The sequence below is a fragment of the Coregonus clupeaformis genome, unplaced genomic scaffold (assembly GCF_020615455.1).
Source record: "Coregonus clupeaformis isolate EN_2021a unplaced genomic scaffold, ASM2061545v1 scaf0223, whole genome shotgun sequence".
Classification (NCBI taxonomy): Eukaryota; Metazoa; Chordata; class Actinopteri; order Salmoniformes; family Salmonidae; genus Coregonus; species Coregonus clupeaformis.
Window position 1 is genome coordinate 303,042 of NW_025533678.1, and position 17,980 is coordinate 321,021.

A 17,980-nucleotide genomic window follows, 5' to 3' on the forward strand; every position below is an offset into this window, starting at 1 on the left:
GAGAGAGACACCAGTGGCAAGGTGACTGTGAACATGGATGTGTATCAAACAGGCACAACGACAGTACAGGGACAAAGTATGAGCAATTCAACGGCTCATACACGAGACGTATGTGGCAGGGACTCCAGACAATCCCAGATTATAAAGGGAAAGCTAGCCACGTATGGGACACCGACGCCTCGCTCCCGGACAAGATAAACACCTTCTCCCGCATTGAGGATAACACAGTGCCACCGACGCGTGTGGTGAAGGTAGGCAGCAACACCTCTGCCACCCTGATCCTCAACACGAGGGGCCCATAGGGGTGCGTGCTCAGCCCCTTCCTGTACTCCCTGTTTACCCATGACTGTGTGGCCACGCACGTCTCCAACTCAATCATCAAGTTTGCTGATGACCAGTGGCGGCTCCTGAAAAAATTCTCAGGGGGGGCAATTTTTCTGATGATTTAGGTGACCTACACACATTTTTAAAAAGATATGTCCAGCAACAACATGAAGACAGGGGCAGCATATAAGTCAATACCAGAAGCATTTATTGACAGATCTCAAAAGTGTTGGCTTACAAAATCAAAATAAGTTATCACAGTAAAAATAATCAAGGGTGTTCTTTCACATTCCTCAACACTGCATAAACAATATGCATTTCCATAAACAAATGAAATATCAGCTGAAAATACAGCATCTTGGTATTTGTTCAGATTGCAGGATCAACAAGAGCTTTTACCACATTTTTTGCCTCATGGTTGAATTGGAAATATGTGCACCTGAGCATAATTCACAACAAGCAAGCAGGAGCTTTTGATAGAGGCTACTGAAAACATTGATGCAAGTTATTGGTAATAATACATTTTTATAGACTTCCATATTCTGCCCTCTTGTATAGATTTGTGAAAATGAACAGTGATTGACATTTTGCCTGAAAACAGAATTTGAAAGTAATTTCTAGAAAAGGTAAACACAGCTATATGTATGGCTTTGTAAAAATGAACAACCATATTCTGGCCAGAGAAAGAGAACCTTTCTTTGGTGTGATCCAGGATGGTGTTGCAGACCTCTTCAGACAGCCTCTGCTTCTCCTCTTCTCTCAAAGCTGTTCTGGGTCTTTTGGCTCCTGTTGCTTCTTGCAGCTGCTGTTGAGAGGAGTCCCTGAAGGCAAACAGACCAATGTGTTTGTTGGCTTTGTACAGTATTGTTGTCTATGTGATGCACAGGTATATGCAATGTATCCATGTATAGTACAAATACTTCAGTTCCACTTAAAATGGGCAGGGATGCATAAAGTCTTTAGTGTTTAAGTTAGCCTTTGTGTCTCACATAGCCTGGATGTTCAGCACAGTATACAGTGGTGCTCATAAGCTTATGATCCCATGCTAAAGTTGACTAAAAAGAGGAATAAAAAAGAAAAGAAAATTGGTGTCCTTAAAGGTTGGATTTTCCAACTTTTTTAATTAAGTCATTAAGATCAATTTCCAAAAGATGATTTTTTTATTTTTTTATTCCTCTTTTAGTCAACTTTAGAATGTGTTCATACACTTATGAGCACCACTGTACAGTACACATAGTATATAAAATAAGCTAGATTACACCACTGGCCATATATAATGAGAATAATGTAATTTCAAACACAAATGCAGTCTCCTTTCATGCATACATTTTCAAATAAAGCTCTGCTTTGAGAAAGATCGAATGATATTGTTTAATCTTACCTTATGGCCTGCACACTGCTTGTGAAGCTGTCGAGGGCACGTTTGATAAAGACAGCATCGATGTCCTTCTTCTGTAGCTTCTGGTACAGAATGTCGACGTGGGGCATGATTTTGTGAAAAAGCCGCAGGGAAAAAAATAAAATCTTCATCATGTAGCATCCTCACGTAGCCAGATGCCTCTCTCACGGTGGGCTGGTCAAATGAACCCAATGAACCCGTCCGAATGGCTTCAAAACATTCTATGAGGTCGTCTCGATTCTCGTAGACAGTGTTCACGACTCTGCTTAGTAGAAACCTGTTGAATTATTAAATTTGGTCTGGGAGGTCCTAATTGTTTCGTTGCCAATTTATCTTGATTTGTTCGCCGACAAAAAGGAACTTCTTTCAAAGAGACAATCGAATTGCACTGAAGGCTAGCCATTTTGACAGTAGTAGTGAATTGATTGATGAGGCTACACGCTCTTTTCTTAGTTACGTTCATGGTTATGTTACGTATGACGAAAGCGCGTAAGTGCAAGCCCTCAGAAACCCATAGAGATTGTATTGAAAGCTCTGATATTTGAAAAAAATTGATTTTACATTAGAGGCTATGAGAGACTTCTGGGCGATTTTCAACCTGACTGAAATCGCCCCAAAACGGGCGGGGACATTTGAAGCACGACTTTAGCCTGATTGGACATTTAGTGGCAGATCAGACGTCTAGATTAGAACACTGATAACTACTGTTGCCGTGATATAATTGATTAGAAAAAAAATCCCTTCCTTTTCCCATTTGGCAGTGCGTCGCCCATATCGCCCTAATGAACACACCGCCCCTGCTGATGACACAACAGTGGTAGGCCTGACAACGAGACAGCCTACAGGGAGGAGGTGAGAGCCCTGGCGGAGTGGTGCCAGGAAAATAACCTCTCGCTCAACGTCAACAAAATTAAGGAGTTGATCGTGGACTTCAGGAGACAGCAGAGGGAGCACGCCCCCATCCACATCAACGGGGCCATAGCGGAGAGGGTGAAAAAGCTTCAAGTTCCTCGGCGTGCACATCACTGACAATCTGAAATGGTCCCTTCACACAGACAGTGTGGTGAAGAAGGCGCAACAGCACCTCTTCAACCTCAGGAGGCTGAAGAAATTCGGTTTGGCCCCTAAGATCCTCATGAACTTCTACAGATGCACCACTGAGAGCATCTTGTCGAGCTGTATCACCGCCTGGTATGCAACTGCACAGAATGCATCCTCAGGGCTCTCCAGAGGGTGGCGCGATCAGCCCAACACATCACCAGGGGCACACTGCCTGCCCTCCAGGACATCTACAGCACCCGGTGTCACAGGAAAGCCAGGAAGATCATCAAGGACCTCAGCCACCTGAGCCACGGCCTGTTCACCCCGCTACCATCTAGAAGGAGGAGACAGTGTAGGTGCATTAAAACTGGGACAGAGAGACTGCGACAGCTTCTATCTCCAGGCCATCAGACTCTTAAACAGTCACCACTAGCCGGCCTCCGCCCAGTACCCTGTCCTGAACTTTAGTGACTGTTACTAGCTGGCTACCACCCGGTACTCAACCCTGCACCTTAGAGACTGCTTCCCTATGTACATAGTCATGGAACACTGGTCACTTTAATAATGTTTACATACTGTTTTACCCACTTTATATGCACAGTGCATTCGGGAAGTATTCAGAGCCCTTGAATTTTGTACACATTTTGTCACGTTACAGCCTTATTCTAAAATTGATTAAACCAATTTTTTTCCTCATCAATCTACACACAATACCACATAATGACAGTGAAAACAGGTTTTTAGAAATGTTTGCAAATGTATTCAGACCCTTTGCTATGAGACTCGAAATTGAGCTCAGGTGCATCCTGTTTCCATTGATCATCCTTGAGATGTTTCTACAACTTTATTGGAGTCCACCTGTGGTAAATTCAATTTATTGGACATGATTTGGAAAGGCACACACCTGTCTATATAAGGTCCCACAGTTGACAGTGAATGTCAGCGCAAAAACCAAGCCATGAGGTCGAAGGAATTGTCGTAGAGCTCCGAGACAGGATTGTGTCGAGGCAAGAGGCACAGATCTGGGGAAGGGTACCAAAACATTTCTGCAGCATTGAAGGTCCCCAAGAACACTGTGGCCTCCATCATTCTTAAATGCAAGAAGTTTGGATCCACCAAGACTTTTCCTAGAGATGGTCGCCCGGCCAAACTGAGCAATCGGGGGAGAAGGGCCTTGGTCAGAGAGGTGACTAAGAACCCGATGGTCACGCTGACAGAGCTCCAGAGTTCCTCTGCGGAGATGGGAGTATCTTCCAGAAGGACAACCAACTCTGCAGCACTCCACCAATCAGGCCTTTATGTTAGAGTGGCCAGACGGAAGCCACTCCTCAGTAAAAGGCACATGACAGCCCGTTTGGAGTTTGCCAAAAGACACCTAAAGACCTCAGACCACGAGAAACAAGATTCTCTGGTCTGATGAAACCAAGATTGAACTCTTTGGCCTGAATGCCAAGCGTCACGTCTGGAGGAAACCTGGTACCAACCCTACGGTGAAGCATGGTGGTGGCAGTATCATGCTGTGGGGATGTTTTTCAGTGGCAGGGACTGGGAGACTAGTGAGGATTGAGGGAAAGATGATGAACAGAGCAAAGTACAGAGCGATCCTTCATGAAAGTCTCTGAATGTCCTTGAGTGGCCCAGCCAGAGCCTGGACTTGAACCGGATCTAACATCTCTGGAGAGACCTGAAAATAGCTATGCAGTGATGCTCCACATCCAACCTGACAGAGCTTGAGAGGATCTGCAGAGAAGAATGGGAGAAACTCCCCAAATACAGGTGTGTCAAGCTTGTAGCTTCATACCCAAGAAGAGTCAAGGCTGTAATCGCTGCCAAAGGTGCTTCAACAAAGTACTGAGTAAAGGGTCTGAATAATTATGTAAATGTTATATTTCCGTTTCTTATTTTAATAAATTTGCTAAATGTCTAAAAATCAGTTTTTGCTTTGTTATTATGGGGTATTGTGTGTAGATTGATGAGGAAAAAAAGTAATTTAATCCATTTTAGAATAAGGCTGTAACGTAACAAAATGTGGAACAAGTCAAGGGGTCTTAGTACTTTCCGAAAGCACTGTATATCCTGTATTCTAGTCATGGCTCATCCTATATAACTACTGCTGTACACACTTTTTCTATCCACATACTGTCTATACTGTCTTTACACACCATTATATGTATATATACACTGAGTATACCAAACATTAGGAACACATATTTACAGTATATATATTTATATTCCAGACTCTGACACTGCTCATTCTGATATTTATTAATGTAATGTATTTTTCTGGATTATGTGATTATTTATTTTGTTGGTAGGTATTACTGCACTGTTGGAGCTAGAAATACAAGCATTTCGCTGCACCTTCGATAACACCTGCAAATCTGGGACAAATACATTTGATTTGATTTGAAATGTCTGACTCTTGGTGCTGTGTCTCCCTAGACCACCAGGAGGCAGAAGAGAGTGAACAGGGTGAGCAGCGTGGATCTTTATGTTGATGCCAATGCCATGGAGATGGTCTCTCTGAGCTCCAGAGCTGAAGCTGGACCGGGAGAGGAGAGAGCAGCCCAGGGGACTGAGTAGGAGTAGAATGATGCTGACCCTACATGCTGATCTTAGGTCAGTTTTGTGTTTTAAATCTATGGTCAGCAGTGGACTGGTGTTTAAAATGTGGCAGCAAACCTTAAGTGGTTCTAATTTTAACAACATGTTCAGAATTAGTTTATCTTTCTAGAACCTTGGAAGAAATCTAAAAGGAGTGACTGCAACCACCATTATTCCTTTTAGTTAGTTTTTTGCTACCAGGGGAACATGGGGTTTGGGTAACATGGGGTTTTGGGTAACATGGGGTTTTGGGTAACTTGGGGTTTGGGTAACTTGGGGTTTGGGTAACTTGGGGTTTGGGTAACTTGGGGTTTGGGTAACTTTGGGTTTTGGGTAACATGGGGTTTTGGGTAACATGGGGTTTTGGGTAACATAGGGTTTTGGTTACGTGGGGTTTGGGTAACATGGGGTTTTGGTTACATGGGGTTTGGTAACATGGGGTTATGGTAACATAGGGATTGGGTAACAAGGGGAATGGGGTAACATGGGGTTTTGGGTAACATGGGGTTTTGGGTAACATGGGGTTTTGGGTAACATGGGGTTTTTGGTAACATGGTGTTTTGGTAACTTGGGGTTTTGGTAACTTTGGGTTTTGGGTAACATGGGGTTTTGGGTAACCTGGGGTTTGGGTAACATAGGGTTTTGGTTACGTGGGGTTATGGTAACATGGGGATTGGGGTAACATGGGGTTACAGGTAACATGGGGTTTTGGGTAACATGGGTTTTGGGTAACATGGGGTTTTGGGTAACATGGGGAATGGGGTAACATGGGGTTATGGGTAACATGGGGTTTTGGGAAACATGTGGTTTTGGGTAACATGTGGTTTTGGGTAACATGGGGTTTGTGGTAACATGGGGTTTTGGGTAACTTGGGGTTTGGTAACATGGGGTTTTGGGTAACATGGGGTTTTGGTAACATGGGGTTTGGGTAACATGGGGTTTTTGGTAACATGGGTTTTTTGGTAACATGGGGTCTTGGGTAACATGGGGTTTTGGGTAACATGGGGTTTTTGGTAACATGGGGTTATGGTAACATGGGGTTTTGGGTAACATGGGGTTTTTGGTAACATGGGGTTTTTGGTAACATGGGGTTATGGTAACATGGGGGTTTTGGTAACATGGGGTTTTGGGTAACATGGGGTTTTGGGTAACATGGGGTTTTGATTATTTTTAGAGAGCAGCTCAATTACGTCTGTTTTGTGTTCCAGAATGTATTGCTGCTTTTAGCTTTTGTCTTCATGTCTTTATCTTATTTAGTGTTTCTCTTAGATTCTTTATCTTGAAGTGTTTCCATTATTAGTCCATGTATTATTATAATCATCTGTTCATACTTAAATCAAGGGGTCAACTTTTTCTCAAGTCATTTTGGTTTGTTGTTGGGGATTGTTGTGTTGTTTACCTCTCATGATGTTATTGATTATAAATGTTATGATATTGATTAGGATGTAGATTATTGTTATGATGTTAGTAGTATATAGATAATGATGTTATTGATTATAGATGTTAGGATATTGATTAGGATGTAGATTATTGTTATGATGTTGTTAGTAGTATATAGAGATAATGATGTTATTCTCTTATGATCTGTGGGTTACAGAGAAAGTATAGTACTTAGTGCAGGTCTGATATACAATAGATGGTGTTGTACAAATCAATCAATCAATCAATAAGTAACGTAAATGAATATTGTATTATATCAATGACATTAAAGTTATTGTTGACAAGTGTTAATTCTACACTGAGTATACAAAACATTAAGAACACCTGCTCTTTCCCAGACATAGACTGACCAGTTGAATCTGGGTGAAAGCTATGAAGCGTTATTGATGTCACTTGTTAAATCCACTTTAATCAGTGTAGCTGAAGGGGAGGAGACAGGTTTAAAAAAATGATTTTTAAGGCTTGAGATAATTGACACATGGATTGTGTATGTGTTCCATTCAGAGGGTGAATCGGCAAGACAACAGATTTAAGTGTCTTTGAACAGGATATGGAAGTTGGGGCCAGGCAAACCAGTTTGAGTGTGTCAAGAACTGCAACGCTGCTGGGTATTTTACGCTCAACAGATTGCCGTGTGTATCAAGAATGTCCTCCACCCAAAGGACATCCAGCCAACTTGACATAACTGTGGGAAGCATTGGAGTCAACATGGGCCGGCTTCCCTGTTGAATGTTTTTGACACTTTGTAGAGTCCATGTCCTGACAAATTGAGGCTGTTCTGAGGGCAAAAGGTTGGGGTGCAACGCAATATTAGGAAGATGTTTCTAATGTTTTGTACACTCAGTGGATAGTTGATGTGAGTTCAGATAATGTTTTGTTGTTATGTTATTTACCCTTTCCAGATAAAGACCTGTTGCTCTCTAAACTGCCATGTAATCACTGAATGCTTTTAATAAACTCACAGGCTGTCAGTCTTGTGTGATTTCCCCTCCAGTTTTTTATTTCACAGTGGTCAAGGGGTTATTGATCATTAGTGATTCCATCAGTGACACCAGACATCAGCTCAGCCCAGAGGTTCAGCACCTTGACCCTTAGTGACCTCTCCCCCAGACAGACAGACAGACAGACAGACAGAGCAGCAGAAGAATGTCAGAGGCAGAATTCTGCATCTTCATATCACAATAACAGCTTTCTAATGTATCTGGAGGTGGTCTGAATATCGCTCACACAGGACAATGACTCCCATTGTTAGGGGCATAGACATGAGCATCTTGTCACTATATACAGATCTCTGGACAGGTGGATACACTTTTACACCTGCTAAGTTAGGTTAGATACAAACAGACCACATGACAAAGGAATGTACACAACACAACTACGAGAGGGACAGAGACAGTTGGTGAAAGTAGACCTCATCTACTCTGAAGAACTAGTAAAATGATTTGTTCAGACGGTTGTGCAGTATACTTAGACAGGCTAGCTAAACAGGATGACTAAAGACAGTACAGTATGGGGAACACATACACAAGTGAAATATTGGATTATTTCATAGTGATTTCCTATTTTTCTATTGATCACTACCGAGTGTGGACCTGACAGGGACAATGGAATATTTTCAATGTTTTGGCAATTGAATGTTCATATAAAGTATTGTGACTCAGTGTGTATATAGTGTGAATATATAGTATTGTGAGTGAGTGTGTATATAGTGTGAACATATAGTATTATGACTGAGTTTGTATATAGTGTGAATATATAGTATTATGACTGAGTGTGTATATAGTGTGAATATATAGTATTGTGACTGAGTGTGTATATAGTGTGAATATATAGTATTATGAATGAGTGTATATATAGTATGAGTATTGTGACTGAGTGTGTATATAGTGTGAATATATAGTATTTTGACTGAGTGTGTATATAGTGTGAATATGTAGTACTGTGACTGAGTGTGTATATAGTGTGAATATGTAGTACTGTGACTGAGTGTGTATATAGTGTGAATATATAGTACTGTGACTGAGTGTGTATATAGTGTGAATATATAGTAGTGTGAGTGAGTGTGTATATAGTGTGAATATATAGTAGTGTGAGTGAGTGTGTATATAGTGTGAATATATAGTAGTGTGAGTGAGTGTGTATATAGTGTGAATATATAGTACTGTGACTGAGTGTGTATATAGTGTGAATATATAGTACTGTGACTGAGTGTGTATATAGTGTGAATATATAGTAGTGTGAGTGAGTGTGTATATAGTGTGAATATATAGTAGTGTGAGTGAGTGTGTATATAGTGTGAATATATAGTACTGTGAGTGAGTGTGTATATGGTGTGAATACATAGTAGTGTGAGTGAGTGTGTATATAGTGTGAATATATAGTAGTGTGAGTGAGTGTGTATATAGTGTGAATATATAGTAGTGTGAGTGAGTGTGTATATAGTGTGAATATATAGTACTGTGACTGAGTGTGTATATAGTGTGAATATATAGTACTGTGACTGAGTGTGTATATAGTGTGAATATATAGTAGTGTGAGTGAGTGTGTATATAGTGTGAATATATAGTAGTGTGAGTGAGTGTGTATATAGTGTGAATATATAGTACTGTGACTGAGTGTGTATATAGTGTGAATATATAGTAGTGTGAGTGAGTGTGTATATAGTGTGAATATATAGTACTGTGACTGAGTGTGTATGGTCAGTGCAGATAGTTCAAGTAGTCATTAATTCACTATTTATCAGTCTTATGGCTAATTAGCAGGGTTAGAGTTAGGTTTACCTGAGTCCATAGAGGAAACTTCACTATGTTAAGAACTATTAACCATGTTGGTAGTCCAAGCACCTGTCTCATGCTGCCCCCTAGGGGTGGGATGTTGCTACAGGAAATAGACTGTCCTACTGTGGCCTAAGCTCCAGGGTTGTCCCTAGGCACAGATCAGGATCAGCTTCCCCAACCCCAAGGTCATGGCAATAAGGGATCCAGCTTCTGTCAAATTAACATCAAAAGTTGATAATCTTTTGCATTTTAGCTAATCCTAACACTTTTCCTAACCTTAACCTAATCATCCTAACCTGCTATGTTAATTCTCTTAACCTGCTGTACAAATTCTCCTAACGTGCTATGAAAAGTCAAATCTGGCGTTAATCTGACAAAAGCTGGATCCCTTCTAGCCATGACCCAACAGCAACACCGTCAGAACAATAGCAGTCTTCATTCTGAAATGAGTCTGGTCTTCTTCAGAAGTAGTGTAGTAGTCTACAGGGTTCAGGACTCACCTTTTTAAACACTTCTTATCTCTCATATCATGAGGTTTCACATGTGTTTGGTTACATAGTGCCCAATGTTCTTCTTAGTGATAAAACAGCACACATTAAGAGTGTTTACTTATCAGACCCACATATATAATAAATATACTAGAATATAATATACTATATTCATATGCTTTTAGTACTCACACATGAATCATATCATGTATGCAGGTCATGTGTTGTTTTGAGACAGCAGTAAAAACATACTGACAGGACAGTTTCTCTTATGGTAATCTGGTGTCACAGACGCATGACTGCAGTCTAGAACGATGCATTGTCCCAATTATGTCTCCTTTCTCCTAAAGTGTGCACTTGTTCACTTCCCTAAACTGAAATGACTGGTATACTAAATATGGTGGAAACTCCCACTTGATAACAGAAGGTATAGTCCCACGGGTGGAACAGTGGGAGACGAACAGTACTGTCACACCCTGGCTCTGGGACTCTGCTATGTTGAGCCAGGGTGTGTATATTCTATTCACCAAGCCAGGGGTGCGCATCGTCAGCCCGGTCCGGCCCGTTCCTGCTCCACGCACCAGGCCAGGGGTGCGCGTCGTCAGTCCGGCACGACCATTGCCTGGGTCACCGGTGCCTGGTCAGGTACCGGTCAGCTGCTCCACACCGGAGCCTGAGCAATCCGCTTCTACGATGTCCAGTCCAGCTCCAGCCAGCGGGGCCAGACCGGACCAGGGGCGCCACGGGGGGATGGTTGAAGGGTGGTGGTCAAGCCCGGAGCCGGAACCGCCTCCGAGGAGGAATGCCCACCCAGCCCTCCCCTGTTTGGTTTATGTTTAGGCGCGGTCGCAGTCCGCGCCTTTGGGGGGGGGGTACTGTCACACCCTGGCTCTGGGGACTCTATATGTTGAGCCAGGGTGTGTAGATTCTATGTGTTTGTGTTCTGTGTTGTAGAATCTAGTTGTTCTATTTCTATGTTGGCCAGAGTGGTTCTCAATCAGAGGCAACGAGTGTCAGCTGTTGCTGGTTGTCTCTGATTGGGAACCACATTTAGACAGGCTGTTTTCCCACAGTAGTTGTGGGATCTTGTTCCAGTTGGTTTGTGTTAGTACCGTTGGACTTCACGTATCGTTTGTTGTTTTGTTTATCGTGTGTGCACTTAATAAAATAAGATGTACGAATATCACGCTGCGCCTTGGTCCTCCTTCTTCGACGCTCGTGACACACACCTGCTCATTCAAGGGTTTTTCTTTATTTTTACTATTTTCTACATTTTAGAATAATAGTGAAGACATCAAAACTATGAAATAACAAAACCAAAAAAGTGTTACACAAATCAAAATATATTTTATATTTGAGATTCTTCAAAGTAGCCACCCTTTGCCATGATGACAGCTTTGCACACTCTTGGCATTCTCTCAACCAGCTTCACCTGGAATGCTTTTCCAACAGTCTTGAAGGAGTTCCCACATATGCTGAGCACTTGTTGGCTGCTTTTCCTTCACTCTGCGGTCCAACTCATCCCAAACCATCTCAATTGGGTTGAGGTCGGGGGATTTTGGAGGCCAGGTCATCTAATGCAGCACTCCATCACTCTCCTTCTTGGTCAAATAGCCCTTACACAGCCTGGAGGTGTGTTGGGTCTTTGTCCTGTTGAAAAACAAATGATAGTCCGACTAAGCACAAACCAGATGGGATGGCGTATCGCTGCAGAATGCTGTGGTAGCCATGCTGGTTAAGTGTGCCTTGAATTCTAAATAAATCACTGACAGTGTCACCAGCAAAGCACCCCCACACCATCACACCACCTCCTCCATGCTTCACAGTGGAAACCACACATGCGGAGATCATCCGTTCACCAACTCTGCGTCTCACAAAGACACGGAGGTTGGAACGAAAAATCTCAAATTTGGACTCATCAGACCAAAGGACAGATTTCCACCGGTCTAATGTCCATTGCTCGTGTTTCTTGGCCCAAGCAAGTCTCTTCTTATTATTTGTGTCCTTTAGTAGTGGTTTCTTTGCAGCAATTCGACCATGAAGGCCTGATTCACGCAGTCTCCTCTGAATAGTTGATGTTGAGATGTGTCTGTTACTTGAAGTTTGTGAAGCATTTATTTGGGCTGTAATTTCTGAGGCTGGTAACTCTAATGAACTGATCCTCTGCAGCAGAAATAACTCTGGGTCTTCCTTTCCTGTGGCGGTTCTCATGAGAGCCAGTTTCATCATTGCTCTTGATGGTTTTTGCGACTGCACTTTAAGAAACTTTCAAAGGCACACCTGTTAATTGAAATGCATTCCAGGTGACTACCTCATGAAGCTGGTTGAGAGAATGCCAAGAAGTGTGCAAAGCTTACATCAAGGCAAAGGGTGGCTACTTTGAAGAATCTCACATATAAAATATATTTTGATTTTTTTAAACACTTTTTTGGTTACTACGTGATTCCAAATGTGTTATTTCATAGTTTTGATGTCTTCACTACTATTCTACAATGTAGAAAATAGTAAAAATAAAGAAAAACTTTTGACTGGTACTGTATATACAGTGGGGGAAAAAAGTATTTAGTCAGCCACCAATTGTGCAAGTTCTCCCACTTAAAAAGATGAGAGAGGCATGTAATTTTCATCATAGGTACACGTCAACTATGACAGACAAATTGAGAAAAAATATCCAGAAAATCACATTGTAGGATTTTTTATGAATTTATTTGCAAATTATGGTGGAAAATAAGTATTTGGTCACCTACAAACAAGCAAGATTTCTGGCTCTCACAGACCAGTAACTTATTCTTTAAGAGGCTCCTCTGTCCTCCACTCGTTACCTGTATTAATGGCACCTGTTTGAACTTGTTATCAGTATAAAAGACACCTGTCCACAACCTCAAACAGTCACACTCCAAACTCCACTATGGCCAAGACCAAAGAGCTGTCAAAGGACACCAGAAACAAAATTGTAGACCTGCACCAGGCTGGGAAGACTGAATCTGCAATAGGTAAGCAGCTTGGTTTGAAGAAATCAACTGTGGGAGCAATTATTAAGAAATGGAAGACATACAAGACCACTGATAATCTCCCTCGATCTGGGGCTCCACGCAAGATCTCACCCCGTGGGGTCAAAATGATCACAAGAACGGTGAGCAAAAATCCCAGAACCACACGGGGGGACCTAGTGAATGACCTGCAGAGAGCTGGGACCAAAGTAACAAAGCCTACCATCAGTAACCTGCAAATCCTGCAGTGCCAGACGTGTCCCCCTGCTTAAGCCAGTACATGTCCAGGAGTCCTGAAGTTTGCTAGAGTGCATTTGGATGATCCAGAAGAGGATTGGGAGAATGTCATATGGTCAGATGAAACCAAAATAGAACTTTTTGGTAAAAACTCAACTCGTCGTGTTTGGAGGACAAAGAATGCTGAGTTGCATCCAAAGAACACCATACCTACTGTGAAGCATGGGGGTGGAAACATCATGCTTTGGGGCTGTTTTTCTGCAAAGGGACCAGGACGACTGATCCGTGTAAAGGAAAGAATGAATGTGTCGTGAGATTTTGAGTGAAAACCTCCTTCCATCAGCAAGGGCATTGAAGATGAAACGTGGCTGGGTCTTTCAGCATGACAATGATCCCAAACACCCCGCCCGGGCAACAAAGGAGTGGCTTCAGGAGAAGCATTTCAAGGTCCTGGAGTGGCCTAGCCAGTCTCCAGATCTCAACCCCATAGAAAATCTCTGGAGGGAGTTGAAAGTCCGTGTTGCCCAGCGACAGCCCCAAAACATCACTGCTCTAGAGGAGATCTGCATGGAGGAATGGGCCAAAATACCAGCAACAGTGTGTGAAAACCTTGTGAAGACTTACAGAAAACGTTTGACCTGTGTCATTGCCAACAAAGGGTATATAACAAAGTATTGAGAAACTTTTGTTATTAACCAAATACTTATTTTCCACCATAATTTGCAAATAAATTCATTAAAAATCCTACAATGTGATTTTCTGGATATATTTTTTTCTCATTTTGTCTGTCATAGTTGACGTGTACCTATAATGAAAAATTACAGGCCTCTCTCATCTTTTTAAGTGGGAGAACTTGCACAATTGGTGGCTGACTAAATACTTTTTTCCCCCACTGTAAACAAAAAAAGTTGTTTTGTCTTATGAGAGACCGCAAGTGTTTATATTGGAGAATCCCACATTATTGAACAAAAACAAAGTGATGTGGGTTCAATTGAGTTCAACTCAAGAACTGCCAGTAAATTTAGTCTTGGCCCTGATCCAACCAGTTCCCATCACCATGACTGTCTGGTTGCATCCCAAATGGTACCCTATTCCTTATATAAGTCACTATTTCTAGAAGTAGTCACTATGTAGGGGATAGTGCCATTTTGGACAGAGACTCAGTTTACTTACCTTGACCCTGTTCCTGCCACCCACTCACTCCTCCCTCTCAGTTCAGCAAATAGAGACATCCGTAGGCGTTCACTATCAGTTCATTGGTAAACACCACCATGAGCAGTGGCGATTTTAGCATGTAAATCTTGGTGGTCCAAAAAAAAACAACGAATGGATGCATGCATGCCAGCAAAGCCACACCACAACACTAAACAATACATTAATTGCACTATAATGGTGACAACCGGTGCCCACAAACTGTTAGGGCCTACATAAAGCTGTCCCAACACCTTACCACTGCTACACCTGGCTATCAGCGGAGCCTTGTCTGGCATCGAAACAGTTCATTCAGCCAGTTCGTTTGTCAGTTTGCTCCACGGTAGATTCATTTATTCCAAGCAGGAAGACACCCTGTCATATAAGATAGAGCCCCTGGTTGTTCCCATCATTCAGAGTCCACTTTTCTCATTTTCGCAGCACTCATTTTTCATGTCAAAAGTCGTCAAGCAATGGTGGCTATGATGACTGAGCGCATTCTGAATCTGACTGTAGGCCCACGGGCCAGATACATTTGTAACGTATAAAATATTATTATATTTGAGTTATGATTTTTGGCCTAAAATTACTAATTCCAAGATATACAAACTATCTCCAATAGATGGCGCTGTAGCCCGGCAGCACGCTCTGTATTTGGGCCTACAGTCAGATTCAGAATGCGCTCAGTCATCATAGCGGGCTCAGTCATCATGCGCTCAGTCATCATAGCGGGCTCAGTCATGCGCTCAGTCATCATAGCCACTTCATTGCTTGACGACTTTTGACGTGAAAAAGGAGTGCTGCGAAAATGAGAAAAGTGGACTCTGAATGATGGGAACAACCAGGGGCTCTGACTTATATGACAGGGTGTCTGCCTGCTTGGAATAAATGAATCTACCGTGGAGCAAACTGATAAACGTCACAACAGAAGGATCACCAAATCCAACCGGTAAAAACATTGGCCTACTAAAAAGATTACAAGACAAAGTAAAATAAGAAAGCCCTAACTCTGAGGAATTGATATTTCTTCACTGTATCATTCATCAGGAAGCCCTGTGTAAAAGTGTGTTAAAGCTGGAAAATGTTGTCAAAGTGGTTGTGAAACTTGTCAACTTTGTAAGGGCAAGGGGGCTTACCCATCGTCAGTTCATTCAGCTGCTCAATGACACAGAGGCAGAGCACCAGGACTTGATGTACCACTCAAATGTGCGCTGGCTAAGCCTGGGGAAAGTATTTCGCCGTGTGTGGGAACTGAGAGGGGAGATGGGTATGTTCCTTGATACAGTTGGTAAAGCTGACGACTTCTCTGAGTTGAAAGACACCGACTGGCTGGGTGACTGCTTTCGGTGTGGACATATTGGGGCATCTGAACAATCTAAATGTGAAACTGCAGGGAAATTGTGTTTTTGTGCATGAACTGTATTCCAACGTGAAAGCATTCAAGGCCAAACTTATGTTGTTCTCCAGACAAAATGAGCAGCTGGTCTCTCGGTCATTTTCTGAAACTGGTCGCTCTGAACGCGCCCACATCGCAGTGCCGCACTGAGACATATAGTAGCACTTTGATCCACCTGCATGCTGAGTTTTCCCGCCACTTCTCAGACTTGACCAAGGTTGAGACTGAGCTGGAGCTTGTATCATGCCCCCTGTCTTTCGACAGTGAGAAAGCACCACAATTGGAGCTCAATGACATAATATAATAAATAATAATATGCCATTTAGCAGACGCTTTTATCCAAAGCGACTTACAGTCATGTGTGCATAAATGTTTACGTATGGGTGGTCCCGGGGATCGAACCCACTACCCTGGCATTACAAGCGCCATGCTCTACCAATTGAGCTACAGACATCCAATGTCCACCACAGTCGCCCCACACTCTTTCATCAGAGATTACTCTCCTTATTCTCTGTCTTCCTCCTCCTCCTCCTCCTCCTCTTCCTCCTCCTCCTCCTCTTCCTCTTCCTCTTCCTCCTCCTCTTCCTCCTCCTCCTCCTCCTCCTCCTCTCCTCCTGTGACAGTGCTTTGAAGGAGCAGTACAAAACAGCAACAACAGACCAGTTCTATGGCTCACTGAATGAAACAAAGTTTCCAAACATTACAAAGCACGACCAAAGGATGCTTGTTTAATTCGGGTCCACATATGTGTGTGAACAAACGTTCTCAGTCATGAATTACAACAAATCCCGTCACAGGTCAAATTTAACAATTGACCACTTGTCAGCTGTTCTGAGAATCTCTACATCAAAGATGACACCAGACGTTGATGCTCTTGCCAAGAGAGGTGACCAGACCCATTGTTCACTTTAAGACTCAAATGACCGTGACTGGGGAAGGCAAGGATTATGCTTTTTCATGGTGATGGTTTTGCAGTGAGAATTATCCCGCAATGCACTTGGATACAGGTAATAACTACTCAGTCAGATTTGGGCTGAGGTGATTGGATAACTGTAAATATGGCTCACAATGGAGATTCGAATTGTTCTTTAATATGCTTTCAAAAACAGACTGTTCCAAATAAAATGGATGCTCTTACCATATGTTTCACTCAAATTTACATTTTGCATGTCTCCAGTCATATAATATATATATATATATTTTAAAGTTTGCATATTGTGACTAAGTTTGATTGTACTTTACAAGGGTAGAGATGCAGGATCTGTGTGTGTGTGTTTGACTGTGTCTGTGATGTTATAAATTATATCAATTTTGTGAGAAATGTCTGAAAAATTTGTTCACAAAAAAAACAAGGGTAGAATTGTTCTGCAAGCATATGAACACCTACAGTACACTAGTAGCTGCGTGTCAATGTGAAAATGAATAAAGGCTTCACATGTTTTGTCACGCATATAGTATGTGGCCCTTCACTTGGTTTCAAAAACTCAACGTGGCCCTTGAGCCAAAAGGTTTGCCCACCCCTGGCATATGAGCGGATAAGAGGCAATCTGTCATTTCGATTAAGACATTAATGAGCAAGCCAGGACAGACGTAGTCAATATAACTATTTTGTTCAGCACTTTTGAAATGTACAGCGACATAATTCAGAACATGGGCCGTTCTTACAGTGTTCTCCCTGTACACCAAGTCAGAACCGTGGGATAAATAAAGGGGGCATATAAGCAGACATTGAAAGCTTTTACAATATTAGATGATTACATTTCTCTAAAACAGGCTATAGGCTACATGTGCACCACCGAGTCAGAACAGTAGGTGAAATTAAGAGGTGAAAATAGACCAAATTATTAGGGTGAGGCACATGGGCTACTAACAGCTTACTACACAATATATACTTTGTATTACTTTCTTAGCTACAGTATACATATCTCCCTGGCATATTACATCATTTATGCAGCAGCATATAATACATTTTTGGACTCACCTTGTTGTGATGTGCTCACTTGAACAGGAAGGTGGCACGACGATCCTTCGTAGGCAAATTTCGTCATCAAAGAAAGAGAAAGAGGCCGGACATACAATTCCGAGTTGGATGA